This window comes from Meles meles, chromosome 12, assembly GCF_922984935.1.
Source record: "Meles meles chromosome 12, mMelMel3.1 paternal haplotype, whole genome shotgun sequence".
Taxonomy (NCBI): Eukaryota; Metazoa; Chordata; class Mammalia; order Carnivora; family Mustelidae; genus Meles; species Meles meles.
Window position 1 is genome coordinate 71,267,834 of NC_060077.1, and position 26,098 is coordinate 71,293,931.

The window sequence follows — 26,098 nt, forward strand, 5'->3', positions numbered from 1 at the left end:
TTCATTCGTAGGATTTTTACAACATGCGAACAATATTATTATGGATATATTCATAGCTACTACAAGTATTAAAACATACATAGAAAAAATACACAAATTCAGAAGAATGCTTTTTACATACTGTAACTGATAACATACTGTTATCAGGAAAGGATCAGAGGGGCTTTAGCAGTATCAAATACCTTCTCAAACAGGAAAGGGGAAAGGAATAAAAGGAAAGGGATGAAGCACATGTAGCAAATATATAGGTCTGCTGAAAACTGACAGTATGGGGACATCTGGCTGGCTCAGTCAGAAAGCACGTGACTCTTGATCTCAGGGTTTTGAGTTTGAGCCCCATATGTTGGGTATAGAGAGTACTTGGGGAAAAAAACAGTAGTAATAAAAGAAATGAAAATGAACATTATATATATGGGTTTTAATCTATTACCTCTCTATTCCTATCATTCATAGATATACATATATATATATATATTTTAAAGGATGGTTTCTCAATCTCTCAGTAACAATACTGGAAGCTAGATAACAGGGAAGCAATGCTTTTAAAATATTAATAAAAATAATTTAAGCTAGATTTCTATAGCCAGCCAAGCTACCAGTTAAGTATGAAAGTAGAATAAAAGCATATTTTAGACTTGCCACGACTGAAAAAACCTCCCATGGACCCATTTTCTGAAGCTACTGGAAGATGCATCCTTTCAATGCAAAGGAATAAAACAAGAAAAAGGAAGACAACAAATTCAAGAAGCAAAGGCTATAACACGAGACAGGGAAGACATGTACTACAGGCTGGGACAGGAGTCCAGACAACCCCATGACCTCCATGGTAAGCAAATCAGAGAGCAAGAGGTCGGTCACCTGATGTGTCTGACCTTATTCTGTGGAGGATTACAATATCACAGGAGAATCTGGCAGGATTCTCTGAACTGATATCATTCTCTGAATGATAGCTACCTAGAAAATAAATGATTTTTTTGGTAACTATGTACTTTGGAAAAAACAAAAATCATTCAAAAAAGGTCATGTTATCATAGTATATGGCTCAATTCAACAGGCATCAATATTTATGTAATCATCATAATAGAAACAGTAAATACTTAACCAAAAATTGTGAGTTAACTGTATTGGGAAGACGCTAAAAAAAATGAAGTGGGAATGGATTTAAGAGTGTGAAATCCTGGGGCGCCTGGGTGGCTCTGTGGGTTAAGCCTCTGCCTTCAGCTCAGGTCATGATCTCAGGGTCCTAGGATCAAGCCTCCATCAGGCTCTCTGCTCTGCAGGGAGTCTGCTCCCTACCCCTCCCACCCACCCCCACACCCCACCTGGTTGCCTCTCTGCCTACTTGTGATCTCTCTGTCAAACAAATAAATAAAAATCTTTAAAAAAAAAAAAAAGAGTGTGAAATCCTCATCTTCCGTAATAGGCAGGAAGTCAACAGAAACATCTAAAATTCCTAAATCAGCAAATAACAGTAAAAGCGCATTATTATATGCTTACAATTATATTGTAATATAATTATAAATAAGGAGGCAAATAATAAGAAACAACAGCTAAGAGATCTAAGTGTGGCCCATTCTGGGGAAAAAGATTCTGGAGCGGGGCAGAGGTGGTCATGCAGTCTTTTCATTTTATGTCAATCACATTATCTGATTTTTCTTAAACTAAATCTATATATTACTTCAATTTTAAAAATTAAATATTTTTAAGCTCCTTCACCAACTCAAATTTAAATTTTTAACATATATGGAAAACACAAAGTTACCATCATAACTAAATTCACAGTGACAAAAATGTAAATTATTCTTTACTGAGGCAAACCAGCAAACTTGAAAAACCTATTTGTCTCGTACAGTTCAACGTTATATTCAAGTTACCGTCCAAAATCAAAATTTCAAATTTCCACCATTTATGTGTTTACTGATAAGCAACAGTCATAGCTGGGCCAGAAAAGAGGAATTAAATTAAAACCTCTGGTAGTGACAAACACAGAGATCAGTAAATTAAAAGAGAAAATCCAGAAACAGACCCAACTACAGTATAATCAGCTGATTTTTGTCAACAATGCAAAAGCAATTCAATGGAGGAAGGGCAGTTGTTGGAACAAATGGTGCTGGAACAACTGGACATCCACAGGTCTAAAGAACAAAACAAACAAACAAACCCTGTATCTTAAAAGTTAACTCAAAAAAAATCATAAATCTAAGCATATAACATAAGACTCTAAAACCCTTTCTTTTTATTTTTTTAAGATGTTATTTATTTACTTGAGAGAGAGGGAACACAAGCAGGGGGACGGGAGAGGGAGAAGTAGGATCCCTGCCAAGCAGGGAGCCCAATGTGGGGCTTGATCCCAAGACCCTGAGACCATGACCTGAGCCAAAGGCAGATGCTTAACTGACTGAGCCACTCAGGCACCCCTAAAACTCTTTTCAGAAGACAACATAGGAGAAAATCTTTGTGACCTGGGGTCAGGAAGTGCTTAGGCATTACACAAGAGCAGTACCTCTAAAAGAAAAAGTTGGTACGTAAGCTTTACCAAAACTGAAAACTTGGTTGGTGAAAGACCCTACTAAGAGGATGAAAAGAAAAGCCACAGGCTTAGAGAAAATATTCATAAGTCACACACCCAACAAAGGACTTGTATCCAGAACATATAAGGAACTCTAAAGTCAACAATAAAAAAACAATCCAATTGGAAAATATGCAAAAGATTTTAACACATCACCAAAGAAAGCATGCAAATGACAAACACATGAAAAGGTACTCCATCATTATTAGCCATTCAGGGAACCACAAATTAAGACCATGATGACGTACTGCTACACGTCTATTGGAATGGCTTAAATAAAAAAACTGACAGTACCAAATGCTGCCAAGGATGTACTGAAAGTATCTCTTATGTTGCTAATGGGAATGGAAAATGGAAGAGCCTCTCTGGAAAATGGTTCAACAGTTTCTTATAAACACAGGGGTGCCTGGGTGGCTCAGTTGGTTGTCTGCCTTCAGCTCAGGTCATGATCCCAGGGTCCTGGAATCAAGCCCGCAAGCAGCCTGCTTCTCCCTCTCTCCCCAGCTTGTACTCTCCCTCTCACTCACCATCTCTAATACCTAAATAAAATATTTTAAAATTTCTTTAAAAAATTAAACCTATACATACTATTGATATCAGCAGCTGTATTCCTGGAATATGATCCCAGAGAAAAGAAAACTTAGGTTCACACAAAAAACTATACCCAAATGTTCTTCCAACACATGAATGAATAAGCAAACAGAAGTACATCCATATGATGGAATAAAAAGAAGGAACTATCTGATATGCCCAATAACTTGAGTAGAACTCGAGGGCACTGTGAGTGAGAAAAGCCCATCCCAAAAGGCCACACACTCAAAATAACAGCAACCCTGTGTTTGATGATTATAGTTTATATATAAGTGAATAAACAACAAGGATGATAAAAGGGACAAAAGGTAGGAATCAGGAATATGTACTTTGTAGTTATAAGGTACTTCTACTACCCGTGAAGTGAAAGAGTGTTATTTGAAAGTGGACTTGAGGGCATCTGGATGGCTCAATGGGTTAAGCGTCCACACCTCCTCCCTCCTCATACACTCTTTCTCTCTCTTTCTAGCTCTCTTTCAAATAAATAAATACCCCCCCCCAAAAAAGCAGGCTTGGATTAGCTGTAAATGCATATTGCAAACACAAGATCAACTTTCAAAAAGTTTTAAAAAGTGTAAGGGACATGTTAAGAAAGGAGAGAAAAAGGATTCATTTATGTGCTGCATTAGAACCAGAAAAGGCCGAAAGAGTAGAAGACAAAAATAGGAACAAAAATAAGGGCAATGAACAGAAAATAGTAACAAATGTTGGTAGACATTAATACAACTTTATTGTGTATCATTTGAACATCCAGGGTCTAAATTCACCAATTAAAAGAGATTGTCAAAGTGGATCCAAAAAAAAGAAAAAAGACTCAACTATATACTGTCCACAAGAAACCCACTTTAAATATAAAAGACACGCACAGATTGAAAGAGATGGTATGCTAACCTAACACTAATCAAAAGAAAGCAGGAAAAGTTCTATTAGTATTAGACACAACCAACCTCAGAGGAAGGAAACTTACCAGGGGTAAAAAAACGGCATTCCATGCTGATAAGGAGCCAACGGTTCCAAGAAGACCTGCTCCTAAATGTGCACCGCCTAACATCGCAGCATCAAAACACGTGAGGCAAAAAGTAACAGAACTACAAGAGAGAGAGGAATGCCCTATACTGCAGAGGAAGACCTGAGTACCCCTCTCAGAAATGGTCAGTAAGGACCTACCTGATCTCAACACCATTATCAATCAAAACTGGATCTAACATCTACGGACTACCTCGTTCAACGACAGCGGAATACACCTTCTCCTCCTGCTCACCTTGAATATTCACCAAAACAGACCACATGCTGGGCCATAAAACACATCCTACCTACTTTACTGTTTTTTTTTAAACAAGCCATATAGGGGCGCCTGGGTGGCTCAGTGGGTTAAAGCCTCTGCCTTTGGCTCAGGTCATGATCCCAAGGTCCTGGGATTGAGCCCCTCATCGGGCTCTCTGCTCCACGGGGAGCCTGCTTCCTCCTCTCTCTCTGCCTGCCTCTCTGCCTACTTGTGATGTCCGTCTGTCAGATAAATAAAATCTTTAAAAACAAGCCATATAGGTTATTTTTTTAAAGATTTTATTTCTTTATTTGACACAGAGAAAAAGAGATCACAAGTAGGCAGAGAGGCAGGCAGAGAGAGGGAGGAAGCAGGCTCCCTGCTGAGCAGAGAGCCCAGTGCGGGCTCGATCCCAGGACTCTGAGACCATGACCTGAGCTGAAGGCAGAGGCTTAACCCACTGAGCCACCCAGGCACCCATCCTATCTACTTTAAAAGAAGAGATACCATAAAATGCTTTGAGTGTTCAAAATCAAAAAGCTAGAGAATGAACAATTTAGATAACCGCACAAAGAAAGAGTATGATGAACCCAAAATACAGGACATTGTAAAGAACCATCACCCTGGGTTCGCCAAAAAGTCAGTACCACGGTAACTAAAATTGTGTGCATGGGGTGGGGGGGGCTTTTCTAAACCGAAGGAGACTAAAGGGATATTATAACAACCAAATGTGTATTGAATCTTCAATGAACCCAGGTTTGGAAGAAGGAAAAAAAAAATTATAAAAGACAATCCTGAGACTGAAACTGATATGGACTGAACAGAAGATATTACATGGACATAAGTGAGATAACGATAGCATAATTGAGTAGGAAAATGACCTAATCCTTGGGAGATGTGTGCTTAAATATTTAGGGGCAAAGTATCATCATATCTGCACCCTCCTTTTAAATGGTTCAGAACAAAATACAGACAAAGCAAACCTGGCAAATAGAGACAAAGCAAACCAAAGCAAACTATTAGACAATTGCAAATAGTTTAAATATGGATGGAAGAAATGGGTGTTTATTATACCATTCTCTCTACTTTTCTGTATGTTTGTAACTTATTAAAAATGAGTTTTGGTGGGGCACCTGGGTGGCTCAGTCAGTTAAATGTCTGCCTTTGGCTCAAGTCATGATCCCAGGGTCCTGGGATGGAGCCCCACATCGGGCTCCCTATTCAGCGGAGAGTCTGTTCTCTCTCTCCCACTCCCCTTGCCTGTGTTCCCTCTCTCGCTGTGTCTCTCTGTCAAATAAATAAAAATCTTAAAAAAAAAGTTTTGGCAAACAAAAAAGGTTACACACTATGACTCCATATATATAACACTCAAAATGACAAAACTCGTGTTGAAACACAGATGGGTGCTTCCAGGCAGGGCACGGAGGGCCAGGGGGCAAAAGGTGATCATAAAGGGGAGCCTGAAGGAGTTCATCTGTGAGAATAGGAAAATTCTGTGTCTTGACTGTGGTGGTGGTGGTTGCTTGAATCTGTACACATTGATAAAATTTCACAGAGCTATACTCACACAAGGGGAAAAGAACACATGTAAAAACTGGAAAAATTCAAGTATGTTCTGCAGTCTATTGTGTTGTATCAATATTCACTTCCTGATGTAGATAATGTACAACCCATGTATTAACACTGGGGGAGAACTGGTGAAAGGTACATGGGATTTCTCTGTATTATTTTTGCAACTTATGTGTCTATAATCATTGCAAAATAAAAAGTTTTTAAAATCAGCTAAAAAAAAGTCCAGCCCTAAAGTCTGATCTATAGGTACAAGAAAGGGGCCAACAAATCATACTAACGGTACTTTCTGTCACAACTACTAAGTTTATTGTTACATATGAAGTTACTTCACCACCTATAATATCACACAATGAGATATTAGGATCTCACTTTTACTTTACTTAATGTCTTGGGATGCTCTTTTACTTAGACTACTTTCCCCAAATAAGTTCCTTCAAGTCTTACTCAAAACCAAACTTTTTCAGTAAAAGCCAGAGAAATCATGTGTCTGGGTCCTTTAGGGATTCCCCATTAACTTCAGAACTCAGAGAATACACAGATTTTTATGCTCAGCCACCTACATAAAGGCATCGTTATTTCCTTTTGCTCCAAACTTTCCAGTTCTTTTGTCGAATAATCCCTGACACTCCCAAAAATGCCTCAATGAAATGTTGTTTTTACAAAAACAACAACAAAGACCTCCACAATTTGTTTATAGTCTTCTATTTATCTTGGAACTCATGCTAATTACCAGTTAGCACTGAAGACCTAGCAGTAGTTCACCGGATAAATACCCAAGTGTGTGGATCAAAACGGGTTAGTTAAGAAAATACTGGTTTAGGGACGCCTGGGTGGCTCAGTTGGTTAAGCGGCTGCCTTCAGCTCAGGTCATGATCCCAGCGTCCTGGGATCGAGTCCCATATCAGGCTCCTTGCTCGGCGGGGAGCCTGCTTCTCCCTCTGCCTCTGCCTACCTCTCTGCCTACTTGTGATCTTTCTCTCTCTGTCTCTCTCTCTCTCTGACAAATAAATAAATAAAATCTTAAAAAAAAAAAGAAAAGAAAAGAAAATACTGGTTTATTGGCATGTACAGCTCAGCTGTGGGTTCCCCTGGCTCTGCTGTGGCCTCAATTTCCCTTCTCTAGGCTTCATTACAATTAAAAGGATAAAAAGAAAATGAGGATCAGAACAATTTGTGTTCTCATTTCAATAAGTCAGTATTTTACTTTACTTATAGTTCCTTAAAAGCAATCAGTTAAAAACAATTTACCTTGTGAATTTAATTAGATATATGAATGAACAAAATTCCATCCCACGTCTCCTATATAAGCAAGGCAACAATGAGAAACATTATTATCATGGTCTACTAATGAAAATTTAATAAAATAAATTTAATAAGATAAAGTCAGACTTTATTTTTTATTTGCATTTAATTTTTGAATAAGTAATGCACATGGTGAAAAACACGGAGTTCACAGGGTATATAATAATGAGTTTCCCATCTCATCTCCTAACCAACCTAGTTTCTCAACTTAGAAAAAATGTTACCAGTTTCTTGGGTATCATCCCTCAGATATCCTGCGGTACATACAAACACATATTTTCCCCTGTTTACACAGACCACAATACACTGTTCATACCTCTTTCCTTTTTCTAGTTACTAAATATTAGAAATCACTACATATCTGTATATAAAGTACTTTCTTATTTTTACAACTCTAACATTCCAGTTTTTAATTTAATAAATCCTATAGTAATGTGCATTTAAGTAGTTTATGGTCTTTTGCAATTATGAATCTTTCTCCAATAGGTATCTGGCATGTGAGATATTTCACAGGTGTATGACATTACACGCAGGCTAAATTCAGAGAAAGAGAACTGCTGGTCAAAGATTATGTGGGTAGATTATGCCTCCTCAAAATATGACACTTTGGCATTTTGATTATTCTGAGCTATAGGCATTTGAAAAAACACCAAATGCAGGGTATGGTTTTCCCTGAACTCCCTTTAGCTGCCTAAAGATAGTTCCTTCAAAAGGAACTTCATTTTCGTAAATCCCCTCCTTGAGAGTTTTACCAACGAGGTGACTCATCACAGGAAGAAAGACTAGACATGGACACCACACCCAGACACACAAACTATCGCACTTGCCATCTGTTTTGTTCTTAAGATTTTATTTGTGAGAGAGAGCATGAGAGGGGAGGAGGTCAGAGGAAGAAGCAGACGCTCCATGGAGCTAGAGCCCGATACAGGACTCGATCCCAGGACTCCAGGATCATGACCTGAGTCGCTCAACCAACTGAGCCACCCAGGCGCCCCCCCCCCCCCATCTGTTCCTCTAAGGGCTTATTCCTCTTTCCTAAAAACCATTTACTCACTCCTAAGAAGCCTACATCTCCCCTCCCAGTCCCCGTTATGATGGTATTTAAGTCTGAATTCTATGCCACTCCCTGGGTATCTCCCATGTGTACATGAGACACACGTTAACAAACTTTTGTTTTCTCCTATTAATCAGCCTTCTATCACAAGGGTCTCAGCTAAGAACTCAGAAGGGCAGAGGGGGTTATGTTTCCTCCCCCACACCACCTAGCTGGCCTCTTTCAAAGCGGCCAGCCTGCACTCCTTGCAGCAGGCCTGTTTCTTCACACCACAGCCACCACCCTTCAAACTTTCTGGTCCCCGCCAACTGATGAGACATGATCGTTTTCAGCACAGTTTTAGCCTGCATTTTGTTCACTGTGAAAGAGGCCATTGCCTGTTCTTACCCTTTGTCTATTTTCTATTAATTTATAGGAAATAAATTTGATTTTCAAAGCAGCTAGAACAGACCACAAAGTTTTAAAATAAGTTCAGTCCAGGACCACTATGAAACCTTTCTAAAAACAATATGAATAAAGCCTTATCCGGAAAGACTAAACCGAGTATTAACGAGCAAAACCATGACAGCCAACTGAGCACAAGGTGCAATGTGTCCCCTGCTGCTTTTCTTCACCAAACCCTAGAAATCATGCAAAATATTTTGCTTTCTTGTCAGTAATTCCACAGCCATGCTCAGAAATTCGCAGGAGACCAGAGGTTGTGAGGAATCCCTATAAACTGGAAAACAGCCGGAGACGAACTGAGAAGGGAAATGGCATTCCAAGGCAAGCACAAGAGCCTTCAATCAAGGGCAGCAAGAGTATAAAGAGCAACTCCAGCCCAGACGCAGAAGACTAGAAAAAAAGGGCCCCGGGCAACTGACAGCTATGACAAGGACAGCCTGTCCCATCACCCTTGCCCCAGCCCTCACTCCCCTAGGCAGCAACAAGAAGGTGCTATCTGCGGAGAACAGTGAAGGCAATGCCTACGGTAGTCGGAATACCCAGGAGGGGAAAGCGCAGTCCAGCAAGACAACTAAGCCACTGAGGTACTGTTGCCTGAAAGTTCTACCTTCTCCCTACCCTCCCAGAAAGCAAAGCAGAAAACTGAGGCTCATAGGCATCTTCTTTGCAACAATTCATGCCAAAGATTCCAAACACAAATACAGACACACACACACACACTAGCTCGCCCACACACTCCACCAGAACGCAATTTACTTGGAATTCCCAAGACCCTTATCAATGAAACCCAGAATAAAATGGAACTTGAAAAAACCCACCACCCAATCACCTCACCTCCTAAGAGCTCTGTTGCTTCTCCCTCAGGCCGTGCATCAGATCCCCTTGGCCTTCAGCTTTTCTTTCTCTCAATTTGTAACTGAGCCTGACTCCTGGGTTCACTAGCGGCTTCCATGATAGGACTTTCAAATCTCTCCCAGTCACAAACTCCCACCAGAATGCCAGTTCTGTCTACATCCCTAAAATACTTAAGATTGTTTTTAACTCAAGGAGAATATATAAATATATAATTTTATATACATATATAAATTTAAATATCTATATAAAATCAGTAATTTTGTGGATAACAAGGCTCCTTACATAAGTCTAGACTAGAAATGAGAAGGATGCCATCACTGACACTTTCAGTAATAAACCTTTCAAAGGACCTATCTTTAATGCAGTGTAGTCAAGAACTTGATCTTGACACATTAAAAACTCATACAATCCTCCTTCCCAAAACCACTTTCTCCTCTCAACTTCCCACCATCCCTCTCAAGTTCCCACTATGTAAGAACTACCTTGAAACTTTCTGTAGTACATATGACCTGCCTCGTGACGTAGATTACTCCTCTGAGACATAAATCAAGCGTCATTAATCCTTCTTCCCTGTCCCTAGTTAACTTCCAGCACACTGCTAAAAAAACAAAAGAACAAAAACAAAAAGCAACTTGTTGAAATGGCCAAGGTCAAATGAAAACATCTTCAAGTATAAATTAGGAATAAAATATGCTAATTAAAATAAGGTATTGGGGCACCTGGGTGGCTCAGTGGGTTAAGCCTCTGCCTTAGGCTCAGGTCATGATCTCAGGGTCCTGGGATCAGCCCGCATCGGGCTCTCTGCTTGGCAGGGAGCCTTCTTCCCCTTTCTCTGCCTGCCTCTCTGCCTACTTGTGATCTCTGTCTGTCAAATAAATAAATATTTTTTTTAAAAAAGGTATCATTTTTACCCATCATATTAGCAAAGGTTAAAAGAAAACAACCGTGATAGCGTGAGGGCAATAAAGAAATAGGCACCCATGAATGTGTAGATATTTGACAATATCAAAATTTTAACTGCGTGTGCTCTTTGTGCCAAGGATTTCATTTTTAGAAATTTACCTCAAAGGTAAACTCATACCAGTTAACAAGTTCTAGGTATACAGATGTTAATCATCTCATTGTTTGGAAGAGCAAAGACATAAAATAACCTAGATGATGGTCATGAATACACTACGGGTTAAGCACAGAAGGGACCACTGAGTACCCACGGAAAAGAACTGAGGCAGAACTTATGTGTTGGTGTGTAAAGATATCCTAAATACCTCAAGTAAAAACAAACAAGAAAGACCTCATACAGTAAGACCCCATTCATTTAAATAAACATGTTCATTCCTACATGTGCCCAAGCCACTTCTGAAAGGGGACATAACCAATGGTCCAAGACTAGTTACCTCTGAAGAATGGGACTGGAAATCTTGAAGGAAGGGACTTTTCACTTTATGTTCTTTAGTATTGCCTGATTCTTTTTTTTAACTATAAACATTATAATTTAAAGTAAAAAAAAAAAAAAAGAAAGAAAAAAGTTAAATAAATACATTGTTCTCTGTACCTGCTCTTCCTCAGGAAGGATCTGAACGTGCTTCTAGCTGGTGCTTCCACCTCTACGTGAGAGCTGTGCCAGAACTAACACTTCATCTTGACTTCTCAGTCAACACCCAAGCATAGATCTTTAATTACAAGATATTTTAATCTGGGGGCGCCTGGGTGGCTCAGTGGGTTAAAGCCTCTGCCTTCGGCTCAGGTCACGGTCTCAGGGTCCTGGGATCAAACCCTGCATCGGGCTTTCTGCTCAGTGGGGAGTCTGTTTCCTCCTCTCTCTCTGCCTGCCTCTCTGACTGCTTGTAATCTCTATCAAATAAGTAACTAAAATCTTAAAAAAAAAAAAAGATATTTTAATCTGATGTCCTGTTATCATAAATTTAAAAATAGAATTTAACACTTGCTCCCCAAAGCAGCAAGCTCTCAGAAGTCACAATTTCTATCAATGTTATCAGCACTCTTGCCTTGAGTGATCTCACGCAAGCCGACACTTGTTCCCCAGACACCTATCGCACACCTGCTGTAAACTCTGGGTGTTATGATGGGTACTGAAAATGCAAATATGAATAAAAGCAGGTCCCTGCCATTAACAAACTCAAAGCCAAACAGGCCAATATATGCTTGTAACACAGGGTAAACATGACCCCAGAGCTCACTATACACAAGAAGCTCTGGAAAGACCCAGGCACATCTGACGCAGAGGAAATGGTAAGCACAGTGGGGCTTCTTCTTAGCCAATTTACTTCTGTGTTCTATATGCCAGGAACCAGTCTCAGTTCTTTACAACTGTTGATTTATTTAGTTGTCGTTAACAACTCTTAAAGTTGAACACAATTTTCTCATTTTATTGATGAGGAAACAAAGGCACAGACGGGTTAAATACATTGCCCAACATCCCAGAGACAAGTGACAAAGCCAGGATTTCTACCCAGGCGATCTAATTCCCAGATGTGCCTATATGGTTAATTCCCCCATTCCAATCTGGTCCCTGGCCTTTCCCTTTACTAGAGTGACTCTCCAATGACATCAAGTCCTGTACGGCAGTGAAAAGCAGAGCAATACAGTCTACTGGCTGTATTTTAGGAACTCTGTATGGCAACAGATGATGACTACACTTAGCACAGCGAGCATTTCATCACGTATATAATTGTCAAATTAGTCTGCTGTACTCCTGACACTCGTGCATTGTATGTTAACTATACTTCAGTAAAAAATTAAAATTAAAAAAATCCTGTGGGTTCTTCGACAGCAACCACAATTCTACATAACTTTTAAATCTACCTCTTCCTCTATATTCCCCCGCCCCTATGCTAGGCCAGGTTCCTGTAATCCCATGTGACCTAGTGCAACAGTATCTGATTTCTCTGTCTCCACCTCTTCTGGATTCACTCTGCACCCTCCACGACTGCACTAGTCCTTAAAAGGAAATTCCGTCCAATGCTACGATTAAGACCAAAGGTTCTTAGTGAGACAGACCCTAATAAGTCTGTGTAGAATCAGGATGAATGTTTCACGACTTAAAAACACCACTGTGTAATGGGGGAAAAAAATACTTAAAACTCGTAAGATTTTCGGAGGCTGAAGCAGGATGAGGCGGCATGCAAAGCACTCAGGAAGGGACCTGGCAGAGTAGGCCTAGACAAATAAAGGTCCAATATCATAGATCTTTATTTTTAGTAAAATCACCACTTGCATCACTTCACTCACCAGCTCAAAAACATTTAATGATTCCTCATTGCCTGAAAAACAGAGGACAGTACTGACATTCAAGACCCTCCAGTCTGAAAGCTCACTTCCCAATTTATTTCCAATGACGTTCCAAACTAGTACTTCCCAAACTTAAACATACATAAAAACACCTGAGGAGCATATGGTTAAAAATGCAAATGCCTGGGGATGCCTGGGTGGCTCAGTCAGTTAAGCGTCTGCCTTCAGCTCAGGGCATGATCCCAGGGTCCTGGGATCGAGCCCCACATCGGGCTCCCTGATCAGTGGGAAGCTTGCTTCTCTCTCCCCTTTCCCCTGCTTGTGTTCCCTCTCTCATTGTGTGTGTGTGTGTGTGTGTGTCTGTCAAATAAATAAATAAATAAAATCTCTAAAAGAATAAAAAATAAAAAATTATTTTTAAGAATGCAAATGCCTGGGGGCACCTGGGTGGCTCAGTCAGTTGAGCCTCTGACTCTTGATTTCAGTTCAGATCATGATCTCAGTGTCACTGGATCAAGCCCCATGTCAGGTTCTGAGCCCAGCAGGGAGTGGGCTTGAGATTCTCTCTCCCTCTCCTCCTCCCCACCCCGTACTCTCATGCTCTAGCATGCTTACGCGTGCACACACACTCTCTCTCTCTCTCAAATAAGTAAATCTTTAAAGAAAAAAAAAGCAAATGCCTGGGTCCCAAAAACTCAGAATGCTGAAGTACGGCCCATGCATCAGCATTTTCTAAAATGCATTCATACTGATTTGGATACAAGTGGCCTGTAACCTCCATTTGCAAATAAGTGTCATAGCAAGGTAAAAGCAAGCAGTCTTCTCAACATCGAGCCCGCTCATCCACACCTCTGCTCCTGCCATTCATACCACATCTGATCCACGGCACCTTCCACCCTATTCACTAAGCACAGAAGGGGCTCTGCTCTCTCCTTCCTCTGAAATCCTAAGCACTCTATCTCCACCACTCACTTCAGCAATCCTTCCAGTAACAACTGGTTTGCTGTCTGACTCTCACTGCTACTTAACTTTGCATGTTATTTCCCCAAGTCAATTTTACCATCATGGACAAAAGTAATACCCTGACAGGAAATGATATGCTCAATATTTTATATTTAATTTAGGAAATATTTGATAGACATGTAAAATTAAATCTCCCCTTTTATGTGTACTGACACATGTATGTGTCCTTTTATGTATGCTGACTCATGATTCAATATGCCTTAAATGGAAAGTAAACATTAGTGGAACTGAAAAATCCAAATTCCACAACCAAATTCTGTCCTAACACCCTCAAAATACACAAATGATACCCTACTGTATTTTGTCCCAACTCGGGCTGAGAATCCATTAATCATAACCTATATTCCAGAATTGCCTGCTTCCTGAGAAAGGAAAAAAAAAAAAAAATACACATGCCCCTCATTTGTACTGAGGCTTAAGGTGAAAGCTCATAGTTGAAACAGGAGATTAGAGAAATAGTAGGCAACAGTCACTAGCCAAAGGACATGTTAAATGCACAGGTGCCATTAGTCCACCAAGTAATGGAACATTCTCTAAAAGGTTACTATGTTCCACATGCTATATTAAGTGCCCTGGGGTACTCCACTCCATCAAAATGGGTGTCATGAGAATAAGAAGATTAATCTCTCAAAGATCAGAGGAGGTGTGGAAGACGGAAAGGTGACGGGTAGGAAATGGCCTGGCAGAGCTGAGGAAGCCCCAGTGTGCCCGCTAAAGGGGACCCGAACAAGAGGCAAGCCAGCCCACCTCATGGAGCCACAGGAAAGCCAAAGAGCTGGAGAAAAGCATCATGCAGACAGGAGCAAGGTGCAGAGCTAAATAAAGTAAGTGGACCCCACCACCCCCCTCACCCCCTGCCAATGGAGACCACGTGTGTGCTCTCTGGAGAAACTCAACTGGAGACACTCTGGCCTCCAGAGCCCAGGATAGGAGGGTGATGAGGAGGAGGATGAAAACAAGAGACTGATGTTCACGTGTACTTGATGCAGGCACATGGTGGGCTTCCCCGCCTCCAAGACAGGGGACTGGAGGTGTCTTCTCGAGAAAAGCTGAAGGGGCACCCAGGGAAAAGTTAACAATATTTGGGATCCCCCTCATTTCAAAAGCTGCCCTGCCACCCCCGGCAATGCCCACCACTCAAGAAAATCCACTCACACAAACCGCTTCAATCTTAAGTACAAGTGAACAAGCAAAAATCATTGGACTTGTGAGGAAAGCCTACAAATCATAGAAACCAAAATACACCAAATAAAGGAATTCTCAGATACTCCAAAGAGGATTCTCAGAAAAAAATTAAAAAATAAGACAGCCTCAGAGAGGTAAACCAGTAACAATAATAAATGCAAACATTTATTTAGCACCTACTATTCCCCGGGCACTATTCAATCCTTTACACGTATTAACTCATCTATACCTGAGGTAGTATTGTCATCTTCTCATTGTGTAGATCATGGGTCAGCAAATCACCACCCAAGGGGCCAAATCCAGCCTGCCATCCAAAGAATGATTTTTACATTTTTAAATGACTGGGGGGAAAAAAGTATGCTGTGACATGTGGAAATCACATGAAATTAAAAAGCCAGTGTCCATAATTAAAGTTTTACTGGAACACAGCTATGTTCAATTGTTCACATATTGCCTGTAGCTGCTTTTGTGATACAACAGCAGGCTGAGTAGTTACTACAGAGACCAGATGTGATGTTCTCATGCCTTTATGCTGCTGCTCACCACACTACAAATCTCAATGATGCAGACAGAAGTCGGCATTTCAAGTGTCTAGCATGTTGCGACGCTTATTACCAGTGATATCTGTCATGTGGAAACAAGAAAAGAAGTAGACTTTGATGTCATGCTTTTAGCAGAGCACAGATCTTTTTTTTTTTTTAAATCTGATGAAATGTCAAAGCATCGTGTCTGTTATGTAACAGCATTGTACTTGTACCAGAATACCATACAGGAAGACATGACCAGCTAAGCACTCATCACAACAGACTGATAGGCCTACCAAGGAGCACGACCAGGAGAGCTAGCAAATCTAAAACATGACATTTCATCACAGCAGAGTGTCTTCCCATCAACAAAGGATAAAACTGAGGCTGCAACCAAAGTAAGGGAAGTTCCAAATGGCTCACGTGTTAACCAAACAAGAAAAGGCACAGACCAATCATGAGTTAAACTAAATCATGTTTGATTACAGCAAAGAAATGTGTCCAGAAAAAGGACACATCTTTCAGACCTGTCATTCAGTGAAAATAGCTGTTCAGAGAGCAATCTGTATGCAACAATTACAGCTCTGAATATTTCCCCCCAGAATGGAGAAAAATACTAATTCAGTACAACCTGAAGTGGAATCTGCTAAGACGCGTAATAACTGATGGCGGTAAAATGTGTGTGAAGCTGGGCGCCTGGGTGGCTCAGTGGGTTAAGCCTCTGCCTTCGGCTCAGGTCCTGGGATCGAGTCCTACATCAGGCTCTCTGCTTGGTGGGGAGCCTGCTTCCCCGCCCCCTCTCTCTGCCTGCCTCTCTGCCTACTTGTGATCTCTGTCAAATAAATAAATAAAATCTTTAAAAAAAAATGCATGTGAAGCAGAAGAAACATAGATGGATAAATTAACAAACCTTGTGAAAATGCAAGGTGTCTAAAACCGACTCATTATTCACTGTATAATCAATGAATGAGCAGGTAGGTGGCATAAAATACCTGAATCTACCACGTTACTGAACCAGTTACAACAGTTAACATCATTACTTTCATGAACTTTACCACCATCAGTTCCATGAAAATTCCGTCAGAAACAGAAGCTGAATATCCTGATCTGTCCTGGCTTAGCCAGGGTATAGTTATTACAGAAACTTTTCAAGCTCAGAGATGAGAACAAAATTTTTCTATAGAATGTTGCTCAGTCACGTTACTAAACACTGAATGGCTTTGAAAATTCATTTTTGCTGCAGATTTGCTCATATTTCTCAATGAATTCAATCTAAAATTAAAAGGCCAGGAATACTTCCACGTAAAACCTGCACAAAGGTATTCATTTCAAGGACAACTGACACTGAGTCACAAGTGATGTTGGGCTGCCTTACACACTCTGCATGCTGTAAAAAATTAAAATGAGATGAGAGATCTCCAATGCCACACAAATACGTAATAAATGCTTTTGCCAAAATCAAACTGCAGTTCCAGCATTTTTCACACCTCAATACAAGTTCCACATTTCAAAAACCATCTAATTGTGTGACAAGAAGCTTCTACCTAACCCTCAACTGGAAGCAATTAGTGATCAATGCAATGGTTTGCTAAAAAGTAATTATCAAGAAAAGAACTAGCAGAATTCTACAGATACCTTCCAAGCAATAATATACTCCACTAAAACCATATATTCATGGATTGACATCAGTATTTGGAGGTACCATGTAAAAAGATACTATCAAAGGTGAAATACAAAAAATCTCATTACAAACCAATATTAAATATGAGCACTTATGGTCAATATTGACTACTGAGGTTTAAAGTTGGTATACCCTGGGGCGCCTGGGTGGCTCAGTGGGTTAAGCCTCTGCCTTCGGTCATGATCGCGGGGTCCTGGGATCGAGCCCCGCATGAGGCTCTCTGCTCAGCAGGGAGCCTGCTTCCCCCTCTCTATCTGCCTGCCTCTCTGCCTACTTGTGATCTCTGCCTGTCAAATAAATAAATAAAATCTTTAAAGTTAGTATCCCCTGTTAGACAAAACGTTATCCCCTCTCCTCCAAAAAGAGATTTCATTCTTCTCAGTAGCAAAACTTATTACCAAAAAAACATTATCCTCAACCATTATTCGTATTGTATCTTGAATTTCATCAGTAAAAAACTTGTGAAAATTTTTCCTCTCCCATTACATAAGTACCTATATAATACCTTCATTTTGCCTCTTGGCCCATGAAGCCCAAAATATTAACAATCTGGCCCTTTACACAAATATCTGCCAACTCTTGGACTAGACAAATACACTGAGGCAAAGAAAGATTAGGTGACTTGCTCCAGACTACAGAGTTAGAAAGTAGCATACCAGGTTTCAGGCCGAGGCAGGCTGGGTGCAGAAACCACTAGGCTGCATTGCTTCCACGAACCAAGAACAAGATGTCACAGAAAAGGAAACACCTGAAGGAGAAGAAAGGATACCTGAAAAGCCCTTTAAAAAACTGGATAGAGAGAAGATAAGGTCAAAGAAACTTCCATAATAAAGAACAAGAGACAACGTTAGTAACAGGAACTCCAAAAAGCAACTCCAAAAACAGAGGAGTGTTAAGTCAAGACACTGCCCAGCCGGGTGTGAGCACCCACCTCACGCGCACACTAGAAAGCCAGGAAGCCTCTGGGACAGGAACCAAACAACTCCACGCTCATGGCAACAGCAGCAGCCGCAGCAACATCCTGCATCAGTTTCCTGGGCCCCAGTCCCCACAGGCCTTTCACAGTATTTGGTAAAAATTGGTAATATGTTCATGAAAAAATACAAAAATGGGGGTGGGGCGCAGGGAACCCAGGTAAATTACTCGGCTCAGCAGTGAACAATATTTATGTACTCCTAGCAATGTAAACACTGAGCACTAAATTAGCCAAGAATTCTCATGTCTCTCTACTAGAAGGGCTGGAAAGGAGGGGAGGAAGAGGAAGAGCACCTCATCTACCATAACAAGGAGTCAACAGGTGTCATCCACAATGGATAAATCGAAAAACAGCCAGTGAGCCCTATGACATATAAACATGGTTAAGGGTGGATGACTCTGGGAACCAGACTACTAAGGACAGGGAAGGCAGGGTATGGCTCATTTTTTACAATACGCCTTCTGTATTATTTATCTTTTCTAAAACACAAGGGTTCCTTTAAGTAGAAAATTAACTCTTAAACAAATTAGAGAGAAAGTGCTTTACTATTCAGTATCATGATCACTGATTCACATAAACAACTCAATATGCAAATACCAAAGAGCAGTGCAGGGTTGAAAACACAAACTAGGGCCACCTGGGTGGCTCAGCAGGTTAAAGCCTCTGCCTTCAGCTCAGGTCATGATCCCAGGGTCCTGGGATCGAGCCCCGCATCGGGCTCTCTGCTTGGCTGGGAGCCTGCTTCCTCCTCTCTCTCCCTCTCTGCCTGCCTCTCTGCCTACTTGTGATCTCTATCTGTCAAATAAATAAATCTTTTAAAAAAAAAAGAAAAGAAAACACAAACTAGCATTACCCAACCTCTATCCCATCATGCTTATGTAAGCACAGGGGGTCTGTCATTATCGCCTGAGTGCCCACTATGTAGCCAGCATGATGCTAAGTGCCATGATTGCAAATATGAAGAATGGAACTTATTTACAGTTGAGTATAAGATACAGCTAAATCAACATGAAATTATAATACAGCAACTATCCAAGACTCAGTGAAAGCTTCCCAGAGGTCAGACCACAAAAGCTAAGACCTGAAGGATAAGAAAGATTGGTCTACTTGGGTGTGGGGTTCAGAAAATTGTCCAAGCAATGAGAACACTAGGTATAAAGGCCTCAAGTGAAGACAAAAACAGATAAGGGCCCATTCAAGGAACTGAAAGAAGTTCAACAAGGCTGGAGTAGGGAGGGAATCAGAGTGGAAGCAAAAAAGGCCAGAGAGCAAGCTGATGATTGATGCTTTACAACAGGAAGACTTCCTAATGGGCTTCTATTTTGCCCACTGGAACTGTAAGATCACACCCAACCCTGAGGCTTGTAAATCAGAGAACTCTTTCACTATACACTGATGATTTCAAAATATTTAAGTCCAGTCCATAATGTTCTTGAGGGTACCAGACCATTTATCTAACTGCATGCCATGCATCACCATCTGGACCCAGAAATCAAGGACCACACCCCAAGGATGACAGAGAAAGAAACTCCCCTGTGACAGTGGAGCCACCAAGCCAACCCTGGATTGTCTATCTGGACTTGCACATGAGAAACAAACATGTTTAAGCTATTATTCAATCAAGTGTCTGTTACCCACAGCCAAACCTAATCTTAGCTGAAGCAGGAGGCTTTAAAAGTGTTCTAAGGTGGGGTGCCTGGGTGGCTCAGCCGGTTAAGCGTCTGACTCTTGGTTTCAGCTTAGGCCATGATTTCAGGGTGGTGAGATCGAGCCCCTGGGTCGGGCTCTGCACTAAGTAGGGAGTCAGCTTAAGATTCCCTCTCCCCCTCTGCCCCTCCCTCTGCTCCCCTGCATGCTCATCCTCTCACTCTCTAAAATAAATGAATAAATATCTTTAAAAAAAAAAAGGGGGGATATTCTAAGGCTAAGGGTTGCAAGAGATATTCTGAATGAATTGCTAAGATTCAGTGACTGAACCAATCTAAAAAAGAAATTATCAGCATATGACATACAAAATGTACACTGTTTAATTCTTCCAGTGTCTGTATTGAATTAACAGCCACTTTTAGTGTCTACATTTTTATTTTCTTATTTATTTTAGAGCAAGTGTGGTGTGTGCCCACTGGGGGAGGGGCAGAGGAAGAGGGAAAGAATCCCAAGCAGACTCCACACTGAGCCTGGAGCCCAACGTGGGGCTCAATCTCACAACCCTGAAATCATGACCTGAGATGAAACCAAAAGCCGGACACCTAACCAACGGAGCCACCCAGGCGCCCCAGCGTTGTTTGTAAATTGAGATATAAGTGACATATAGCACAGTATTAGTTTCTGGTGTACAACATAATGTTCCCTACCTGTATATTGCAAAATGATCACAATTAAGTCTAGTTAATATCCATCACCATACATAATTACAATTTTTTCTGATGATGAAAACTTAGAAGACCTACTGTTAGCAACTTTCAAATATATAATTATTAACTACAGTCACCATGCTGCACATTACTCCCCCAACCCATGACTTAAAATTACACGTTTATACCTTTTGAGCACCTTTACCCATTTTATCCACACACCCGGCCCCACCCCACCCCCGGCCTGGTGTCTGCATATTTAAAGAATATGATCAGGGCTCCTGGGTGGCTCAGTGGGTTAAAACCTCTGCCTTCAGCTCAGGTCATGATCCCAGGGTCCTGGGATCGAGCCCCACATCGGGCTCTCTGCTCCGCAGGGAACCGGCTTCCTCCGCTCTCTCTCTCTCTGCCTGCCTCTCTGCCAACTTGTGATCTCTGTCTGTCAAATAAATAAATAAAATCTTTAAAAAAAAGAATATGATAAAAATTAGATAAGATCAAAAAGTACCAACCAGGGGCGCCTGGGTGGCTCAGTGGTTTAAGCCACTGCCTTCGGCTCAGGTCATAGTCTCAGGGTCCTGGGATCGAGTCCCACATCGGGCTCTCTGCTCGGCAGGGAGCCTGCTTCCCTCTCACTCTCTCTGCCTGCCTCTCTGCCTACTTGTGATCTCTCTCTGTCAAATAAATAAATAAAATCTTTATAAAAAAAAAAAGTACCAACCAAACTTCCTGAAAATGGATAAAAAAAAAATTTCTGTTAATAAGACCTATTTGTAAAGCTGTTCTCAACCCTACTAGCTTAGGTTATTTTGACTAGTAATAATAAGAAGTAACAGATGTATAACTTACACACTGTTTACATGCAGGTTTTAAGTAGAAGTTCAGAGCATTAGCTCCACAAAGAACCTTCTAAGGGGAAATGAGTTGAAAGGCAGGAGCAGACAGTGAACAGTTCCCCTTACACTTAACTGAGAAGTGGTACACTGAAACACACCACCATCACAGCCAGGACCTTCACACCCGGACACGGTCAAGACCTTGAGAGCTAAGGTGAAATGCACAAACTCCTCAGGAAGTAGGATACCAGACTAGAGGACTTCCTAAAGTCCTCTGTACCTCCCAGACTCAGTCTTCCCTCGGTCCTGGGAAAGAAAGAGCAGCAACAGCCATCAGGCCCCTTACCTGTTCAGGCTCACAGCCCTTTTCAACCAAGTCACAGAAAGAAAAGTTGAGAAGGAGCCTTCTCAAGACTCAACTCCAAGTCTGTCTGGAGCTCATTCTTTCTGCACATTTTCTCACTTTAAGAGTCTTTCTGGGGGTGCTTGGGTGATTCAGACAGTTAAGCATCCAACTCTTGATTTTGGCTCAGGTCATGATCTCAGAGTCATGAGACTGAGCCCCGCGTCAAACTCTGCACTGAACGTGGAGTCTGCTTGAGTCTCTCTCTCTCTCCCTGTCCCAATGTCCCTCCCAGCAACTCCCTCTCTCCAAAAACAAAAAAAAAAGTCTTTTAATCACACGGGTCCTTAACCTTTCCCAGCTGTGATCAGAGACCTACTACAGAATGGACGAGGAGATGCAATATTGCTGGCTTTGAAGAGGGAGCACGAGGGAGGCAAGCCAAGGCATACAGGTGGCCTCTAGAAGCTGGAAGAAACAAGAATACAGATTCTCCCCTAGAAACCTCCAGAAAAGAACACAGCATTGCAGACACACTGATTTTAGACGAGTAAGACCCATTTTGGACTTCAAATACAGAACTTAAAAATAATGTGTGTTGTTTTAAGACACTAAATTTGTGGTAACAATAAGCATAGAAAACTAATATATGCACAGGGCCTGGGTGGCTCAGTCAGTCAAGTGTCATAACTTCAGGGTCCTGGAATCAAGCCCCACTTAGGGCTCTGTGCTCAGCGCCAAGTCTATTTGTCCCTTTCTAAAACTAATAAATAGTAAACGTCTAACAATATGTGAAAGTATCTAAAAAAGTGTAAGTGTAATCAAATTGCCCAAATATTTAGAGCAATGAGACATAAGTTATTTGTGCATGTATATTTCACTTTTTAAAAATTTATACATGTATTTCACTTCTATTTTTCTCCTGCTCTCCGGCTGCTCCTGCTCTCATGAAAACTCCATCAGTTAAAATGCCAGCCAAAATGACAATTCTTTGAACTTTCTGTAGAAGGATGAACCATATTAACCAAGAAAATAAGAGGATAACAGGGAAAAAATCAGGAAACAATTATACCATGTTTTTTAGAGAGTCAAACATCAAAGTGTTTGCACTATGTAATTCCCTTGTACCAAATGGATGTTACATTTTAAAAACGTAAGTCCTTCTAGGGACGTGTGGGTGGCTAGTGGTTTGAGCCTCTACCTTCAATCGGGTCATGATCTCAGGATCCTAGGATAGAGCCCCGCAATGGGCTCTCTGCTGGGCAGGGAGCCTGCTTCCCCCCCACCCCTGCTTCCCTCTCTGACAACTTGTGATCTCTGTCAAATAAATAAATAAAATATTTTTTAAAATAAATAAAAAATAAGTTCTTCTAAATATTGATATTAAGAGCTTATTATTAATTTCTCTAGATGTGATAATGGTAATGTGGACATATTAAGAAGAGAATGACTCAACCTTCTCCAGATATACACTCAAATATTTACAAATGAAATGGTATGCCTATGACCTGCTTTAAAATAGCTGGGAGTGGGGGCACCTGGGTGGCTCAGTGGGTTAAAGCCTCTGCCTTCGGCTCAGGTCATGATCTCAGGGTCCTGGGATCGAGCCCCACATCTGGCTCTCTGCTCCTCAGAGAGCCTGCTTCCTCCTCTCTCTGCCTGCCTACCTGTGATCTCTCTCTCTCTGTCAAATAAATAAATAAAATCTTTAAAATAGCTGGGAGTGGTGAGGCAGCTGGGTGGCTCAGTGGGTTAAAGCCTCTGCTTTCGGCTCAGGTCATGATCCCGGGGTCCTGGCTCTCTGCTCATCAGGGAGCCTGTTTCCCCCTTTCTCTCTGCCTGCCTCTCTGCCTACTTGTAATCTCCGTCTGTCAAATGAATAAATAAATCTTAAAAAAAAAAAAAAATAGCTGGCAGCAGGGATAGGAATGGATAAGGGAGATGAAAGTAAATTAGCCTGAGTTACTAATCACTGAAGCTGGGTAATGGGTACATGAGCGATATTAAATTATTTCAATGTTTAAGCTTTTCTGTATTTAAAAGTTACATAAACAAAGTCCTTGGACTCTCTCATAATAATACAGACTCAATATATTTAACAGTTGAATCTCCTTCTTGTGACATTGCCCCCCTCAACTCTCTGCCACTCAAGCCACCTGCAATTTATAGTTCAATCGATTATTTTTTAAAATCAATTATTCTTAAATCCCCAACTCATTTTACCCTATTAACCTTAAGAGTTTCACCAAATCACTTCACCTCTAAGAGCCTGTTCTTCATTTACAGAACGGCAATATTTATACTTGGCCACTCTGAGATGCCAAGAGATTATCTAAGATAAAAATTACAAAGCAGAATAATCATTCTAGAAATCTATATATTCACAAATTTCATGCTCAGCAGCAACCATTCCCCTATTCCTATAGATCTCTTCCCTCCACCTCCAGTTTCCTTCTGGCGCCCTCCACCATCAGACCAAAGGCCTGGCTTCCTCTCTAAGATAACACTCCCCTCCACGGAGTCCATCCCCCATGTTTTCACAGCAGCTTCTCTCTACACGCCTCTCCCTCTAACCTCCCTCTCCCTCCAACCTCCCACCTCCTCTTCAGGGGTCCCACTCCATCTACACCCCTAGTCCGTTCATTCTGTGTACCCCATTGCCGCCCCAATCACAATCACCCCTACATTCTTCTACCCCAAGTACTTTCTGCTATCAGCTTTATCACCCACTACTGCAAAAGCTCTCAGACACCTGAGCTAACTTCCCACCCTTTCAGTTAAAACACAAATGTTAGGTGCCAGGAAGTGGGAATGGGGGAAATAAAGAGTGACTGTTAAGGAGTACGAGTTTCTTTTTGCGCGATAAAAATGCTGTGGAATTAAGACAGTTTGCACAACCCTGAGAATATGCTAAAAACCACTGAGTTATACTTTAGTTGTACTTTTAAAGGGTGAGTTTTATGGTATGTGAACTATTTCTCCAGAACAATGTATACCTCAAGAAAGAAAGAAAAGAAAGATCAACACTACTGCTCACCCTGTCCATTACACGCCCATTTGTCAGATTCACATCGCCCCATCTCCCGAAGCCTCTATCTACCTGCTCTTCGGTATCCCCCCAACTCTTTTTTTTTTAAGATTTTTATTTATTTATTTGACAGACAGAGATCACAAGTAGGCAGAGAGGCAGGCAGAGAGAGGAAGGGAAGCAGGCTCCCCGCTGAGCAGAGAGCTTGATGTGGGGCTCGATCCCAAGACCCTGGGATCATGACCTGAGCTGAAGGCAGAGGCTTTAACCCACTGAGCCACCCAGGTGCCCCTATCCCCCCAACTCTTAACACTAGACTCGGACAGAGGTCCCTCTCATTCTTGACTAACACACTCCCTCACCCTTTAAGTGCCACTGTGCCCTGAAAGGGAGCGGGGAGGGAGATGCGGGCGGCTCTCGGGGCCCAGGCACAACCCCTCCAAGGTGGCCCAGTCCCCCACTGGCAGGAAAGGACCCTCTCCCCTGTGCCAGCGGAGCTGTCCCGACGACGGGATGTGTCCACGAACCCGCTCGGACAAGGGGCTGGGGGCCCCGCCAGGCTTCCAGGGCCGCTCCGCTGGGGGCGGCGCCACAGCCCACCTGTCTCAGCCGGAGGGCAGATCCGCTTCCAGCTCCACCGACACACGAACTGGTGGCAATGGGGGATCGGAAGAAGCTGCCGTCGGCGCCGCAACCAGGGTGGCGCACGCCGGCTCAGGCCTCCATGATTCCACGTCTCTGCGGCTCGGGCTTCAGCTCCGGCTCGACTCCGGCTCGGTTCCCGCCCCGGCCGCGTCCGTGCGGAGGCCGGGAGGCGGGGAGAAAAGAGGGAAGCGGCAGAGAACGCCGCTGGGGACCGAACGGCCGGGCGCGCGCCGGCGGACGATCACGTGGCGCGCGATGCGCAGACTTCTGGGAAATGTAGTCCTTCAGTCGTTGGGCGTTCCTCCACCCTCCTAGGCATCCAGGGCAACCGCAAAGCCACGTGGCAAATTCGAGAAGAGGCTAATCCCTCTTACAGATCGCTGGATCGCACGCAAACACACACCAGTGGTGTGACTTAGCTTTGTTAAGGCCCCTGTTTTTACCAACTCGGATAACCATCCCAAAGTCAGCAGTTCCGTGTAGAGCTCTGAAAAGTTGGAAAGAGGAAAGTAATTTATCTTCGGGGTATTATTATTTTTTATCCTTATCTTTATTCTTTTCAAACCTTTGTTTCCAGAGCTGACTTTCAGAAAGTAATTTTTA

The 26,098-nt window shown here is 41.9% G+C and overlaps 1 protein-coding gene across 2 annotated transcripts in view; it reads right to left on the minus strand.

Moving 5' to 3' along the window:
- The window catches only part of DYM (dymeclin), a 344,284-nt gene extending 318,572 nt beyond the window's left edge, over positions 1 to 25,712 (minus strand). For both annotated transcript variants that reach the window (XM_046025177.1, XM_046025176.1), the window contains exon 1: positions 25,451 to 25,712. The gene's annotated coding sequence lies outside the window, so the exon portion shown is untranslated. The remainder of the gene's footprint in view (positions 1 to 25,450) is intronic.
- Positions 25,713 to 26,098: the final 386 nt, after the last annotated feature.